We start from the raw sequence: 14,082 nt of genomic DNA, 5'->3' as shown, positions 1-14,082 counted from the left end.
TCTGAAAGAGCTCTGAGTCAGGACAAGGGGCCCTCTTTCCAACCCACTGAGAATCACTGCGTTTAGCCTAGAAAAAGGAAGATGAAAAAATGGACTGTATTTTAGAAATATCAATATAAAATGGGAGAGTGGAAATAGGAAACTCAACTAAAATTTGTCTTAATTCTGGAGATGAAGGTTATATTCTTTCCTGTGTGATCCCTTGAGACGTCAATATTATTCTGGCTTTCTCTATATGAATGATAGGTAAAAGGCAGTAAATTCCCAACATGAGTAAAGTACAAAAACTTTAAATTTATACAATAGAAGAAAACTGTGGCCGCTATCTGGCTCACACTAATTTCCCTAGAGGCCACGTCTGAGCCTGTTACCCTTGGCAAGCTGTTCCTCCCTCTTCAACCCTCACTCTATCAGGGACAATAAAAATAAATGGGAGATACGACGATCTGTCTCCCTGGCCACAGTGATTGGTTTAATGTGACTGTGACTGAATCAATTGATCTCTTTGTCAGTACTTTTCCAGAAGAGAAGCTGGGACATGGAGACCTCTTACTTTCTCAGTAGACAGTGCTGTGAAGTGTAAGCCCAAAATAGGAGACTGCCCTGTCTGAGGCTCCCATCATTGCTTAACAAAATGATGGCAACAACTTTGAAGTTGATTATATTAGCATTAGATAAATCCTTAGGATTTGACATGCTAATGCCTTATTTTTTTCTATGCATAAACTCAGCCATACGTTTGACAAATATTTATTCAGCAACTGCTATACATGAGGTGCATTTGTATGTGTGCATGGGATACATAGAATTAGATTTATCTCATGCCTCAAAAGTCAGTTTTTGCTAAAATACTTTTAAACATGATGGTTACTCCCTATTCTCCCCACTGTGATAGTACTTCAGGCTGCGTTCACATTCTTTAGAATCTACAACATGCATTATAAAAAGGAACATTCCAACAAACACATAAGTTTGTGTGGAATTACTGTGTGCCATGCAAATGAGTATGCTTACATGTTACTGGGCATAAATATGAATCTCTATGCCAATAGGTAACATCAGCTCTGAAAAAGGAGCTGAGCCTTTGCACACTGCAGATAACTATATTTAATTTTTTCACCTGTATTAAAGTAACAGACACAATTAATAGTCAGTGTTACAAAAACATCTTCATTAGGAAAAAATGGTCTCTGATCAAATTCTTGCAAGGTCATTTACCTGGCAGCCTTATCTTATGACTTTTTTTAAATCTTTGCAGCCTTAATAAGGGTGGAACATTTATTAATAAGCACGAATTGCTAGCATGATTTGTACATGGCAGTTTTCATGGTAAACAAAATTTATTAATTCTAAATAATTCATTAAGTGCTAACTTTGCAATTTCCTCTATTCATTACCCGTTTGATATACAATTAAGGACATGTAATTTGTGATACTGGATGGTGCCCTTTTTTTGGTGTACTTACAAAAACCCTATAGACCTTGGAAGCTCATTGAACTAGTGAGCTAGAGAATAACAAACAAGCTCCTACATGATCAGGATTATCCAAACTGTACAAGGATTACCAACTCGTGTGATGTTCCTGCACATTTCTCCTTTAATTAGAGTAAACAAAATAGACATGAGCTGCTTGTGATGTGCACTTCAGGAACAAAGAGCATTAAGTACATCAGTATGCTCCATAAAAGAATTAGAGAGACAATGCTTAAGGGAGAGCCTGGTATCAAGTGGATCAAAATTTGTATTCAAGGATGTGCTTAAAGACCAATGAGTCTGTAGTTTATACCACTGCTACCTTCATAATAAATGCTTGGAATATTTTTGACTCTTTACTGAAACAGAAATGTACAAAGCATAAGTAAAATGATCACTGTTAGTTGACCTGAAGTCTTTTTTTCTCTAGAAAGTTTTGTGCTTAATCTTGTGGAGGGAAAGAGCAGTCATGCTCAGAAGTTGGCGCTCCTCCTTCACAGTTATCAGCAGAGGAAGAATATTCTGCTCAGGAAAAATTGAATGTTTATGATAGACTTATTTATATTTATGATTTTATCAAAGCAGTGTGTATATATGGTAAGTAATCAAATGCATAAATGACTTACAGAGAAAGCAGTAGTATGAAACCACAGTTCTATTTACTTTGTGTTACCTCCCAGTCTTTATTTTTGTTACTTGTGACATCATAATTATATAAAACATACTTCAACTTCTAATTGATCTCCTGCAGACTATATAATTGTGAATAACGAGAATGTAGTTTATTTATGCAAACTTTCCTTCCTCTGAATTTCTCCATTTGCTAGATACTTATATGACTAATTTTTTTTAATTTTATGGTAGCTTCTGTAACTAAATAATACTCTTAGAACTACATTAAACATTATAATGAGAGGGTTAGTCTTTGAAATTAGGTGTCTTCCTTCAAATGCTTTGTCCTCCTCAGGGGGGACTAGGAAAAGAAAAGAGACCACCCTGGAGGAAGGCAACTAATCTGAGGTGGACCAACCTGAGCAGGAGGATTTCCCATAGGTGAAGCTGCAAAGGATCAAAACATGAGTTCAGATCATAGACAAGTATTAAACCGTATTATAAGAATTTGTCATTTTATTTTGTAGACCACCAGGGGGCGCTACAGTTTTCTTAGTTCATGGTAATGGGTTTTAATAGCATGTGTCTAGTGCTGCCTTAGAAGTTGACACTAAACTAGAAAGTGCCAGAGACAAAGATATCAGTTAAAAAAATATTGCAACAATTTAGCCCAAAGATGAAAAATTAGGTCCCTGGCAGTGAGAATAGTGAAGATTTATGAAAAATAAATGTCCATATCCTTACTTGGACTTAATAACTAGTTGAGTGTAAGGTTGTAAAGTGGAAGTCAGTAAAAAGAAAAATGTAGGGCTTCCCTGGTGGCGCAGTGGTTGAGAGTCTGCCTGCCGATGCAGGGGACGCGGCTTCGTGCCCCAGTCCGGGAAGATCCCACATGCCGCGGAGCGGCTGGGCCTGTGAGCCATGGCCGCTGAACCTGCGTGTCCACAGCCTGTCGGGAGAGGCCACAACAGTGAGAGGCCCGCGTACAGCAAAAAAAAAAAAAAAAAAAAAAAAAAAAAGAAAGAGAAAAATATATCTAGAATGACGCTGAAGTGTCCAGCTCAAGTTTGCCTGTAAGTCAGAGATTATACAGAAAATGGAATATGTTTGGGTGAGATTTAGCGAGTTTTTCTTTTGAAGGTTATTTGGTCCGTAGATAAGTTTCCTTAACCCAAGGAAAGCCTTTTCTCTCCAAAGAGCTAGAGGGGACACAGAGACATGCAAGATTGAATTCTTCTTCTTCCTCTTGCTGTAAATTCTGAATCCATACCTATTAACACCCCTCCAAGAGCAAGCAGCTGCTGAGGCTTCAGGCTGTTGGAGAGAAGGGTTTGTGGAAGAACTCAGGCTCTGTGACAAACTGACCTCGAGAATAGATGGACAATATTTCACCCTTTGGCCTGCACAAGAGTCCTGGGACCAGTACTGGAAAGATTTAAAGCCATGCGTAACACCAAGAAAAGAACACTGTATCATTCTAAGATCACAGATAAGGGTTAAGAGGGCCCAGGGCTGCATATAACTGACTCGTTTTGTGACTCTGCGCGAAGCACTTAAATCCTCCATTTAAGTGTTTCCACAGGTCCCTGTCTTGATAAGGAGGTTTCCTCAACTTAGTGCCTCTATTCCTTTCCTACTTCCTCACAGTATTCTTCATCCTTCCTTTGGCTTTTGGAGAAGAGCAGGTTCTAATGCTTTTAACCATTTCATTCTTCATGCTCTGCTTCAAAACTCTGCAAGATGCAATTGAGAGCCTTGCAAAACAAACTTTTCCTAGGGAAGTGAATAACTTTTCATGCTCACTGGGATTAACATTTGGAAGTAGAAAAAAAAAAATCAGGCAGACGGGAAAAGAACCTGGATTCTTAGCCTATCAATGTAATAATGAGTTCCTTGCTATAAACCATATGAGTTAATTACATCCATAGGAACAATTTAATTTAATTTAATTGGAATGTGAACAGAGAGATGTCTGAAGGCGTCAAATCACACCTGGAAAATAAAAAGTCGTAATCTTTCCCATTAAGTTAAACGAGAAAAAGCCCACTTTAAGAATGACTTGTGATTCCTTCAGCAAAATGACCTAAATTTTCCTTTTAAAATAGCCTACAATGTAAAATTGCTTATTCATCTTCAATATTCTGTATACAGTTGAAAATCTAGATTATCTTAAATATGTATATTAAGGTCAATTTTTAAAAAAATGTAAGTATATCCCCTAAATTATTGGCATTTGATAGATAAATGACTAAAAAAGTTGGATAAAAATGCGCATTATTGCTGTCAATAATTATTTAAAGTGCTGCATGCAAAGTTCTTTCATATTTATTACATGCTTTTACCCTGGTAAAAGTATTATCCTATCATGTTTACCAATAAGAAAACATGAAACAGAGAAAACCTAAGTGGTTTTCTTTAAATCAATTAAGAAAAAATGACATTAGAATTTATGTTTCCCAACTTGCTTTTTGTTTTCAATTACATCAGCCAATCAGAAAACATCTACATGTTTATAACCATCTTTGTTATCTTATCATTATTAATCCATTCATGATTGGCTAATGTTAACTTTATTCCAAAACTTACATTTGTCTTTTTGCTACTGTTTTCTTTTCCTCTGGGAAGATCTATTGCCCCTCCATACATAGCGCACTCTCCTAAACTTATGGAAAGGGAAGCAATTGACTTACTCTCAAGTAGTGATCAAGTAATCCTCAATTCAACTGATGATTTTTGTTTATGGTAATTATTTTCACTAGGAAGGCATAACTGGACCATCTGCCTCTCCCAAAACTGATCTGTCTCTCTGGTATAGGCAGAGAGTAAATATGTAAATTTATCACCCCATCTCCCAACTCTATTGAACACAATAAATTTAACTTCATCCTGAGGACCTAAAATCCCAACATCTAAATTTAGGACTTGTTATTATTTATGTATTACAGTCTATGACCACAATTTCAGACTCTTTGAACTTCTAGTCAATAATATTATTGTTGTTGTGTCCTCCACAACGTAGTAGATATTCACTAGATAACATTACCAAATGCATACCACGGCCAAACCTGGAGCTGGATGTCGCAAGGCAATTATTCTTCAGGTTTTCTCAAACTTAGAGATATGCATTCCATCCCACTCTGTTTTAGATATTGGTCTGTCTTACCCTTTTTAGGAGCTAAAATGGACACCTGGATCATGTAAAGCAGTTCCTTCAGTAATATAATGATGAAGAGATGTAGAATACATGTAGGTTAAAAGCATGTACTCCAGAACAAGAGAGCGTGGGTTGGGTTAGAATCCCAGCTCTACTATTTTCAGTTGTGGAACTTCAGGCAAGTTTTATCACATCTGATGCCCTTAGTATCATTAACATTAAATGTGTATCCATTTTATAGTATGTGTGATGGACAGACTCTAAGGTGATCCTCTATGGTCCCCAACTCTGAGCATTCATTCCTTTGTGTAATGTCCTCTTCTGGAGGGTGGGCAGAACCTTTGAATTTGTTCTAACTAATAGCCTCTGGCAAAGGTGATGGGATGCCCCTCCAGTGATTACATTATATTATATTGACACAAACTTGCTAGAAGACATTTCCAGAGACTTACTCCCTTACTCTCTTTGGTCTTCTCATCAGTTAAAATGGGAATATTATGGGGGATAAGGAGACCTTAAACCTTGTAATCTTCTATTATGGATTTTATGCTTGAAAGTCTTCTTTACTTATACGAGAGTAATTAACTCTGAGAAGAGGTTTTGAGGGGTCTATTCAAATCCTGATGGGAGATGCACTATGAATTTTGCCAATATCATTTGGAGATTTTGCCCATATGAAATGTGGTTGCTGATTGAGTAGGAGTCAGGGGATTGAGATGATGACTGAACCAGCACAGTTTCAGTGAAGCAGCCCCTGTTCTCAAAGGAATGGTCCAAAGTCTAGCCAGTTCAACTGAAACAGTCTGATATTAAAATTAAACCAAAATGCCAAATGAGTACTTGCATACAGAACAAGGTCTTAACCAGAAACAATAAAACCTCGAGCTAGATTCCAAAAAAAGCCTGGAGAGCTTCAAAGCCAAAGAGGGTGTGAGCTGGGATCCAGGGGAAAGAGGTTCCTTCAAACTCCAGGGTTGGTGAGGAAAGCAGTGAGCCACAATGTGCAGTGAGCCACAATGTGCTCAATTGTAGGAACTGTACCTGTTTGCTCACTAGCACTGGAACCTTCTGGGGTCTTCTCTGGTCCCCTTATGGGCCAGCAAAATGTTGACCTAAAACAAAAGGAGTGCCAGATGTTTTTCCAGTAAAGATGGGTTTATTTGGGATTAGCAGAGAATACAATTCAGGGTCTGCAACCATAGCAAGCCCTGTGGGAGTCTCTCTGCATAGTAAGGGAAGAAGAACATTTTTACGGAAAGAGAAAGGAGGTTGGGAGGGCTGTAGTAAACGAATAGTCCACGGTTTTTATTTGACTGAGTTCAGGAAAAAAGAGGAGACTTTCTTCTTCCTGTTTGGCTCCGCTAATATCACAGGGCATGAGAGCTCCCCCTTCTGGCCTCCCTACTATATTTAATTGATTTTTAAATACTGTTTATTAATACTTTACAAAGCCATCAGGGTGGGGTCTGCTGGCTCACTAGTTCCCTTCTCATATGTGAAAGGAAGGGAAGGTAAAGAAAATACCAGAAACAGTCTCTTGCCTCCAAATGCACAGTGTTTTGACTTGACTGTACAGTTTGCTTGAAAAATGTTTCAGAGAAAAAAACAACAGAAAATTAAATAACGCCTTTTCCTGCTTCTTTAATTTTGGTCTGCCTTCTAATTATTGTGTTACTCTTGTACAAAATTCACTACAAAATTATTTTGTAATTAATTTTTTAGGAGCAGGAAATGGGTCTCTTCAGAACACATTACCTCTATTTTCTGTCACTGTTCCTCTTGAGGGTGAGGCCCTTTACCTTAAATTGTCCAAGTCCTTTCTCTCTATTGCCTTCACCAAACTCCCCTTGAACATTATAAAATTCTGCAACATATTGTGAATTTTAGTTCATATTATATTATATATCTTTGTGGTTTAGCCTTGTCACTAATTATGAAATATGAAATCTTCAAATGTCCAAGTAGATTCAAGAGTTTGTATCCACCAGCAGGTTGAAGATATTTGAGCTGCAGGGTGATGTTCTCACTCAGTGTTCAGACTAAGTGCTTACAATAAGACCATAATTGTATTGATTTATTTTTGTCTGTTAGTTTTTCTCTTAAAAAAATAAAAATCTATATCAGTTTCATTCATGTTTATAAATATATTATATTCATGTATGTAGTTTATACTTATCCAAGATGTTCATATTCTCTCTGTCTCTCTCTGTTCTCCCTCTTTCTCTCTCTTTCACACATGCACACACACACACATAAACACATACACACACACAAAAAAAAAGCATACACACTCCAGGCCTTCACAGCATTACATTGCTCACTGTCCTTGAAAAGATAGATGGGTAACTTATAACCGTAATTATACGTACTCACTAGTCTAATGAAGGGAATTAGAAATGTGTACACAATAGCAATGCAGGAGAGAGGAATCATAATTAGCAACTATTAATTTAGTAGAGAGAAAAAGAGATGGCTGGAATAATTAACACATGCCACACAGAGTGATCGTTTATGATAAGGATGACTGAAAAGACAGCAGCATTACTTAGCTTTCCCCACCGGCAAAAAAAACCAGAGGAAAACAAAATGAATCTTTGGCCCAGACAGCAGCCATCATGTTTACTGAGCTGTGGTGAAAGTAGCCTTTTTAGATATCCACTTGGTAATTCTCCTTTAACCCCTACTTCTACTAATAGAGAATCATACGATCTTGTGCTTTTTCATAAAATTTGGTCAGCAACATTCTTAAAAGAAACACTGAAATTATATTTCAACCAACCTTTAGTTAAGAAAATATTTATCCCTGGACATAACTTGAAAATATGAAACAGTCATGCATTTAAGAAACTCATGTGTATTTGCTCTCTCTTTTGGCTTTGGTTTACTTCTAAAATATATACCCCATCAAAAATATCACTACAAGTAATTTTAAATGATCCATAGACAAGGCATGCAGTCCTCATCATTAACAGTGAGATTAAATATATTCACTTGGCATATGTCTGAAATAATGATCATTTGCTTCTTTTTTTGACAATCTCTCCACATATAAGTAAATATTTAAATTCTAATGAAATTCAGGCCACTTTTGAGTTGTGTTTATTTACAGTTTACTACTTTGAATAAGAATAAATTTATCATGGAAAATATGAGACAGGCTTGAGAAAAGCATTATTAGAATGTCTTGAAACTAACCCTACAAAGGAACAATCCATATGTCATTAGATGAAAAATATATCTTCAAAAGTCTACAGTTTTTTTTTAACATCTTTATTGGATATAATTGCTTTACAATGGTGTGTTAGTTTCTGCTTTATAACAAAGTGAATCAGCTATATGTATACATATATACCCATATCCCCTCTCTCCTGCATCTCCCTTGCACCCTCCCTATACCACCCCTCTAGGTGGTCACAAAGCACCAAGCTGATATCCCTGTGCTATGTGGCTGCTTCCCACTAGTTATCTATTTTACATTTGGTAGTGTATATATATCAATGCCACTCTCTCACTTCATTCCAGCTTCCCCTTACCCCTCCCCGTGTCCTCAAGTCCATTCTCTAAGTCTGTTTTTATTCCTGTCCTGCCCCTAGGTTCTTCAGAACCATTTTTTATTAGATTCCATATATACGTGTTAGCATATGGTATTTGTTTTTCTCTTTCTGACTTACTTCATTCTGTAGGACAGACTCAAGGTCCATCCACCTCACTATAAATAACTCAATTTCATTTCTTTTTATGGCTGAGTAATATTCCACTGTATATATGGGCCACATCTTCTTTATCTATTCATTTGTTGATGGACACTTAGGTTGCTTCCATGTCCTGGCTATTGTAGTGTTGCAATGGACATTGTGGTACATGACTCTTTTTGAATTATGGTTTTCTCAGGGTATATGCCCAGTAGTGGGAGTGCTGGGTCATATTGTAGTTCTATTATTAGTTTTTTAAGGAACCTCCATACTGTTCTCCATAGTGGCTGTATCAACTTACATTCCCACCAACAGTGCAAGAGGGTTCCCTTTTCTCCACACCCTCTCCAGCATTTATTGTTTCTAGATTTTTGGATGATGGCCATTCTGATAGGCGTGAGGTGATACTTTATTTTACTTTTGATTTGCCTTTCTCTAATGATTAGTGATGTTGAGCATCCTTTCATGCATTTGTTGGTAACCTGTATATCTTCTTTGGAGAAATGTCTATTTAGATCTTCTGCCCATTTTTGGATTGGGTTGTTTGGTTTTTTGATATTGAGCTGCATTAGCTGCTTGTAAATTTTAGATATTAATCCTTTGTCAGCTGCTTCATTTGCAAATATTTTCTCCCATTCTGAGTGTTGTCTTTTTGTCTTGTTTATGTTTTCCTTTGGTGTGCAAAAGCTTTTAAGTTTCATTAGGTCCCATTTGTTTATTTTTGGTTTTATTTCCATTTCTCTAGGAGGTGGGTCAAAAAGGATCTTGCTGTGATTTATGTCATGGAGTGCTCTGCCTATGTTTTCCTCCAAGAGTTTTGTAGTGTCTGGTCTTACATTTAGGTCTTTAATCCATTTGAGTTTATTTTTGTGTATGGTGTTAGGGAGTGTTGTAATTTCTTTCTTTTACATGTCAAAAGTCTATGGCCTTTTAAATATTTTCTTTGGTTGTACTGAAATGCCTAATGGCCACCATGGATATTTCACATTAGGTCCTCATGCTCAGACTGTCCCTAGTATTGTGTTTCTAAGAATCAATTTATGAACACTGAGAACTAAGAATATTAAGTAAAAATTTTTTTTAATTTTGTTAAATGAAAATTATATATATATATATATATATATATATATATATTTTGCGGTACGTGGGCCTCTCACTGTTGTGGACTCTCCCATTGCAGAGCACTGGCTCCGGACATTCAGGCTCAGCGCCATGGCTCACAGGCCTAGCCACTACGCGACATGTGGGATCTTCCCGGACCAGGGCACGAACCCGTGTCCCCTTCATTGGCAGGCGGACTCTCAACACTGCTCCACCAGGGAATCCCCTGAAAATAACTTTTAATTCTTATTTTCTCAAGAAGTAGACATCACTACTCATTATGATTTTTGTAAATATTTAGTAATATAATGTTGTAAAATTCAAACAGAGTATGTGCTATTATTTGCTTTGAAATCTGTATTTTTCTTTGGATCCACAAGTGATCATGAACTATTTTACAAGGGAAATGAAGATAGGGTATCCAAAATGAGGATAACCTTCATCTTTTGGGTTGAAATATATCTACTTTGCTAATGTTAATATTTACCGTCTTATAACTCCTCACATTTTATTTATGTTTGTCTTGTCTTGAACTTAAGTGTTGTATTTTTGTCCCACTTGTTTCAGTAACCCTTTTCTTAGATTATTCTTAAAATCCTATTTTCAAACTTTTTGCTCTTTCATCTCCATGGACAATTGAATATTGAATTTAAATCTGTGCGAGAAAAATAAAATGGATATTTTAAAAATCTGCTTGTGTATTTTATTACATGACTTTCCATTTTAAAAGAAAGGTGAAATACTGAATTAAGTTCACTTTATCTCTCCCAGAAAGCCTAGTTTTTCATTTATATTCTCCACATTCTTCAGTGTGAATGCTGTCCTCCAGAAACACTGCATTATTTGCCATTTTCCTGCATAAAATCCATTGATTACAGGTTCCTTTACATAGCTATTCTGTGTTCACCTGTGAAAAATCTACATTTTCTTCAATGCCTAAATACAATTGATTCACAGACTTCTTTACTTCACTCCAACAAAATGTGACACATTTCTACTTTTCTCTCCATAAAGCAGTTTTCTGTATAATCATTTTGAAACTTTTAATACTTTTGTTTTCCTTTTTTATTTACTTGTTCTTCTCTACTTGCTTGATTTTGTCCCCTTTAAGAAAAACATATATCCATATTTTTTGATCCTCATTGTCTTATTTATAAATCAAGATTAATAATAATTCTTATAATTTACTTTACTTGTCTTTTAAGTTATATACTATGATAAATATATACATTATCTCTTTTACTCTTTACGAATATCCTCTGGATGTCATTATTTTTGTTTTACAATAAAAAAATCTTCCCAAACTTTTGATTCAGGATTGAAACTAAAGTCTTTTTGACTCCAAAGTTCCTGTTATTAACTACTAGATTACATATTCTTACCTATGTCACAGATTCTAAATTGAAATATATGTATAATAGTTTATATATTACATAACTATTTTTGTATTGCTTGAAATAGTCACTAAAATTATTTATACAAATTATCAAATATAGTTTATAAGTAATTAAATGTAGGCAATAAATATCTCTTGAAAAGAGTTGTACTATAGTTATAAGCCCATCAGAGAACTGAGGTTACAGGGAAAGCTGCCAAATCAAAATCTGGAGAGTCAGGCCTTTCCAGAGAGACCCAGCTGAGATGTGCTCATCTGAAGCAGAAACAACTGGAGCCACAGAAAGTTAGGAACACTTTAGTGTAATTTTAATCAAATGCTGGCGGCTAAGTGTGGATCTACTTGAGAGTGAGAAACCTCTAGGGGCTGCAGTATCAGCACAACCCCTCTCCTCTGCCTGCATGCATGCACACACACACACATAATTCTGTGAGATTTTCCTCCAGGAACCCCTTCAGGTTTTTACAGTAGAGACTGAGCAAGATCCCCTCCAGGATCTGATGGGCAGGGAAGCCTGTCCACTATGAAATATGGTCGGAGACTTCTTCATAAATAAAGTCTGCTTTCCAGGGGAAGAGACTTGTCAAAAGCCCAATGTGGAAACCTTATTCTGGGTGGGAAAAATGGCTACTTCCTCAGTCCAATCCTCTCTGACTTACCTGAGGAGGGGTGCAGGGGCATAGTCAACAGGAGACAGAGCTTTACAAAACTGATTGCAGACAGGGAAGGTAGTAATGAACAAAGAAAAAATATTTATACAACTAGAGGAAGATTAGAAACAGTCATGAAAGCCACAGTCCTGAATTACAGGCTCACTAAAAGACTGAGACTTAATTGAAAGATTATAAAGTCCTTCTTTCTTCATGCTTATTGCCATCTCATAGGGCTCCAGTATAATAACAGTGGATTGCCACTGAAGAGATGCAAGACACAGAATCTGTCTGAAGGAAAACCTAAGGAAGGGCATAAGCCAAGAGTAGAGAAAAAAACTAAAACTCTAGAGGAATTTGCAACCTTACACACCTATAAATACAGCAAACATTAAACACAGTATGGCTCCTAACTAGATTAACATAAAACATCACACTAAAGGCCTACTTCAATTTTTATTATAAATTGACAGTTATAAAATATTAAGTCCAATAATACTGTGTAAAATAATGTGTATCCAATAGCTGAATGCCATACAATAATGTATATCCAACAGCAAAATATGCAATCTTATCAAACTTACTTGGAACATCAACCAAGATAGAACACATTCTGGACCACAAAACAAATTTTAACAAATTTAAAGAGTAAAACATCATATAAAATATATGTTGAGATCACAAGGAAATTAAACAAAAAAATTCAAAGCATTAATATTGGAAATTGGAATATACCCAAATCTTTGGAAAGTAAACAACACATTTCTAAATAGACTACTGATCAAAGAAGTACCTAGAAAAAATTTTTAGATATTTTAAACTAAATTAAAATGAAAAAAATCTTATCAATATTTGTGGGATACAGTGAAGCAGTAGTTAGAGAGAAACTTATGCTATTGATGCATTTATTGGGAAGGAAGAATACTTGAAATAACCTATATTTCAATCATAGAAAATTACAGAAAGCTGATCATATTAAATCTAGAGTGAATAAAATTTGAAACAGGAAATCAATAGAAAAAATTAACACAACCAAAAGTTGGTTCTTTGAAAAGATCAATAAAATTGACAAATCTCTAACCAGAATAACATAGAAAAAAGAGAAAAGATGCAAATTGCCAAAGGAGGGGTGATCACTGTTGATCTAATGGACATTAAAAAGATAAAAAGGGAATACCATAAACAAGTCAATGCTCACAAATTTGATAACTTAGATGAAAGGGACCAATTACTCGAAAGATATATATTACCATTAGTCACAAAGAGAAAAATAGAGAACTTAGCTTCATATCTATTATAGAAATTGAATCAATAAATAATAACCTTCAAACACAGAAAATGACAGACCCAGATGATTACACTAGTGAATGTATCCAACATTTACAAAGAAATAGTACTAATTCTATATACTATCTTCCAGAAAATATAAGTAGAAGGAACATTGTCCAACTGAGACCAACTTACCTTAATACCAAACTCTGATAAATACACTGCAAGGAAAAAGAAAAAAAGGTCTACAGAGTAATATTTCTCAAAAACTTACACACAAAAAATCATTAAAAGAACTAGAAAAATGAACCCAGAAATATATAAAACAAGTAAGCAATCATAACCAATCATGATTATTTCAGGAATTCAAGATTGATTCATCATTCAAAAATCAATCAATAGGGACTTCTTTGGTGGTGCAGTGGTTAAGAATCTGCCTGCCAATACAGGGCACACGGGTTTGAGCCATGGTCTGGGAAGATCCCACAGGTCTCAGAGCAACTAAGCCTATATGACATAACTACTGAGGCTGCCCTCCAGAGTCCAAGAGCCATAACTACTGAGCCCTAGTGCCACAACCACTGAAGCCCACACACCTAGAGCCATGTTCTGCCACAAGAGAAGCCACTGCAAGGAGAGGCTTATGCATCGCAATGAAGAGTAGCCTCTGCTCACCACAACTAGAGAAAGACGCGTGCAGCAGTGAAGACTCAACACAGCCAAAATTAAATAAA

The sequence above is a fragment of the Kogia breviceps genome, chromosome 5, assembly GCF_026419965.1.
Source record: "Kogia breviceps isolate mKogBre1 chromosome 5, mKogBre1 haplotype 1, whole genome shotgun sequence".
In the NCBI taxonomy this organism is placed as follows: Eukaryota; Metazoa; Chordata; class Mammalia; order Artiodactyla; family Physeteridae; genus Kogia; species Kogia breviceps.
This window is presented reverse-complemented; position numbering follows the sequence as displayed.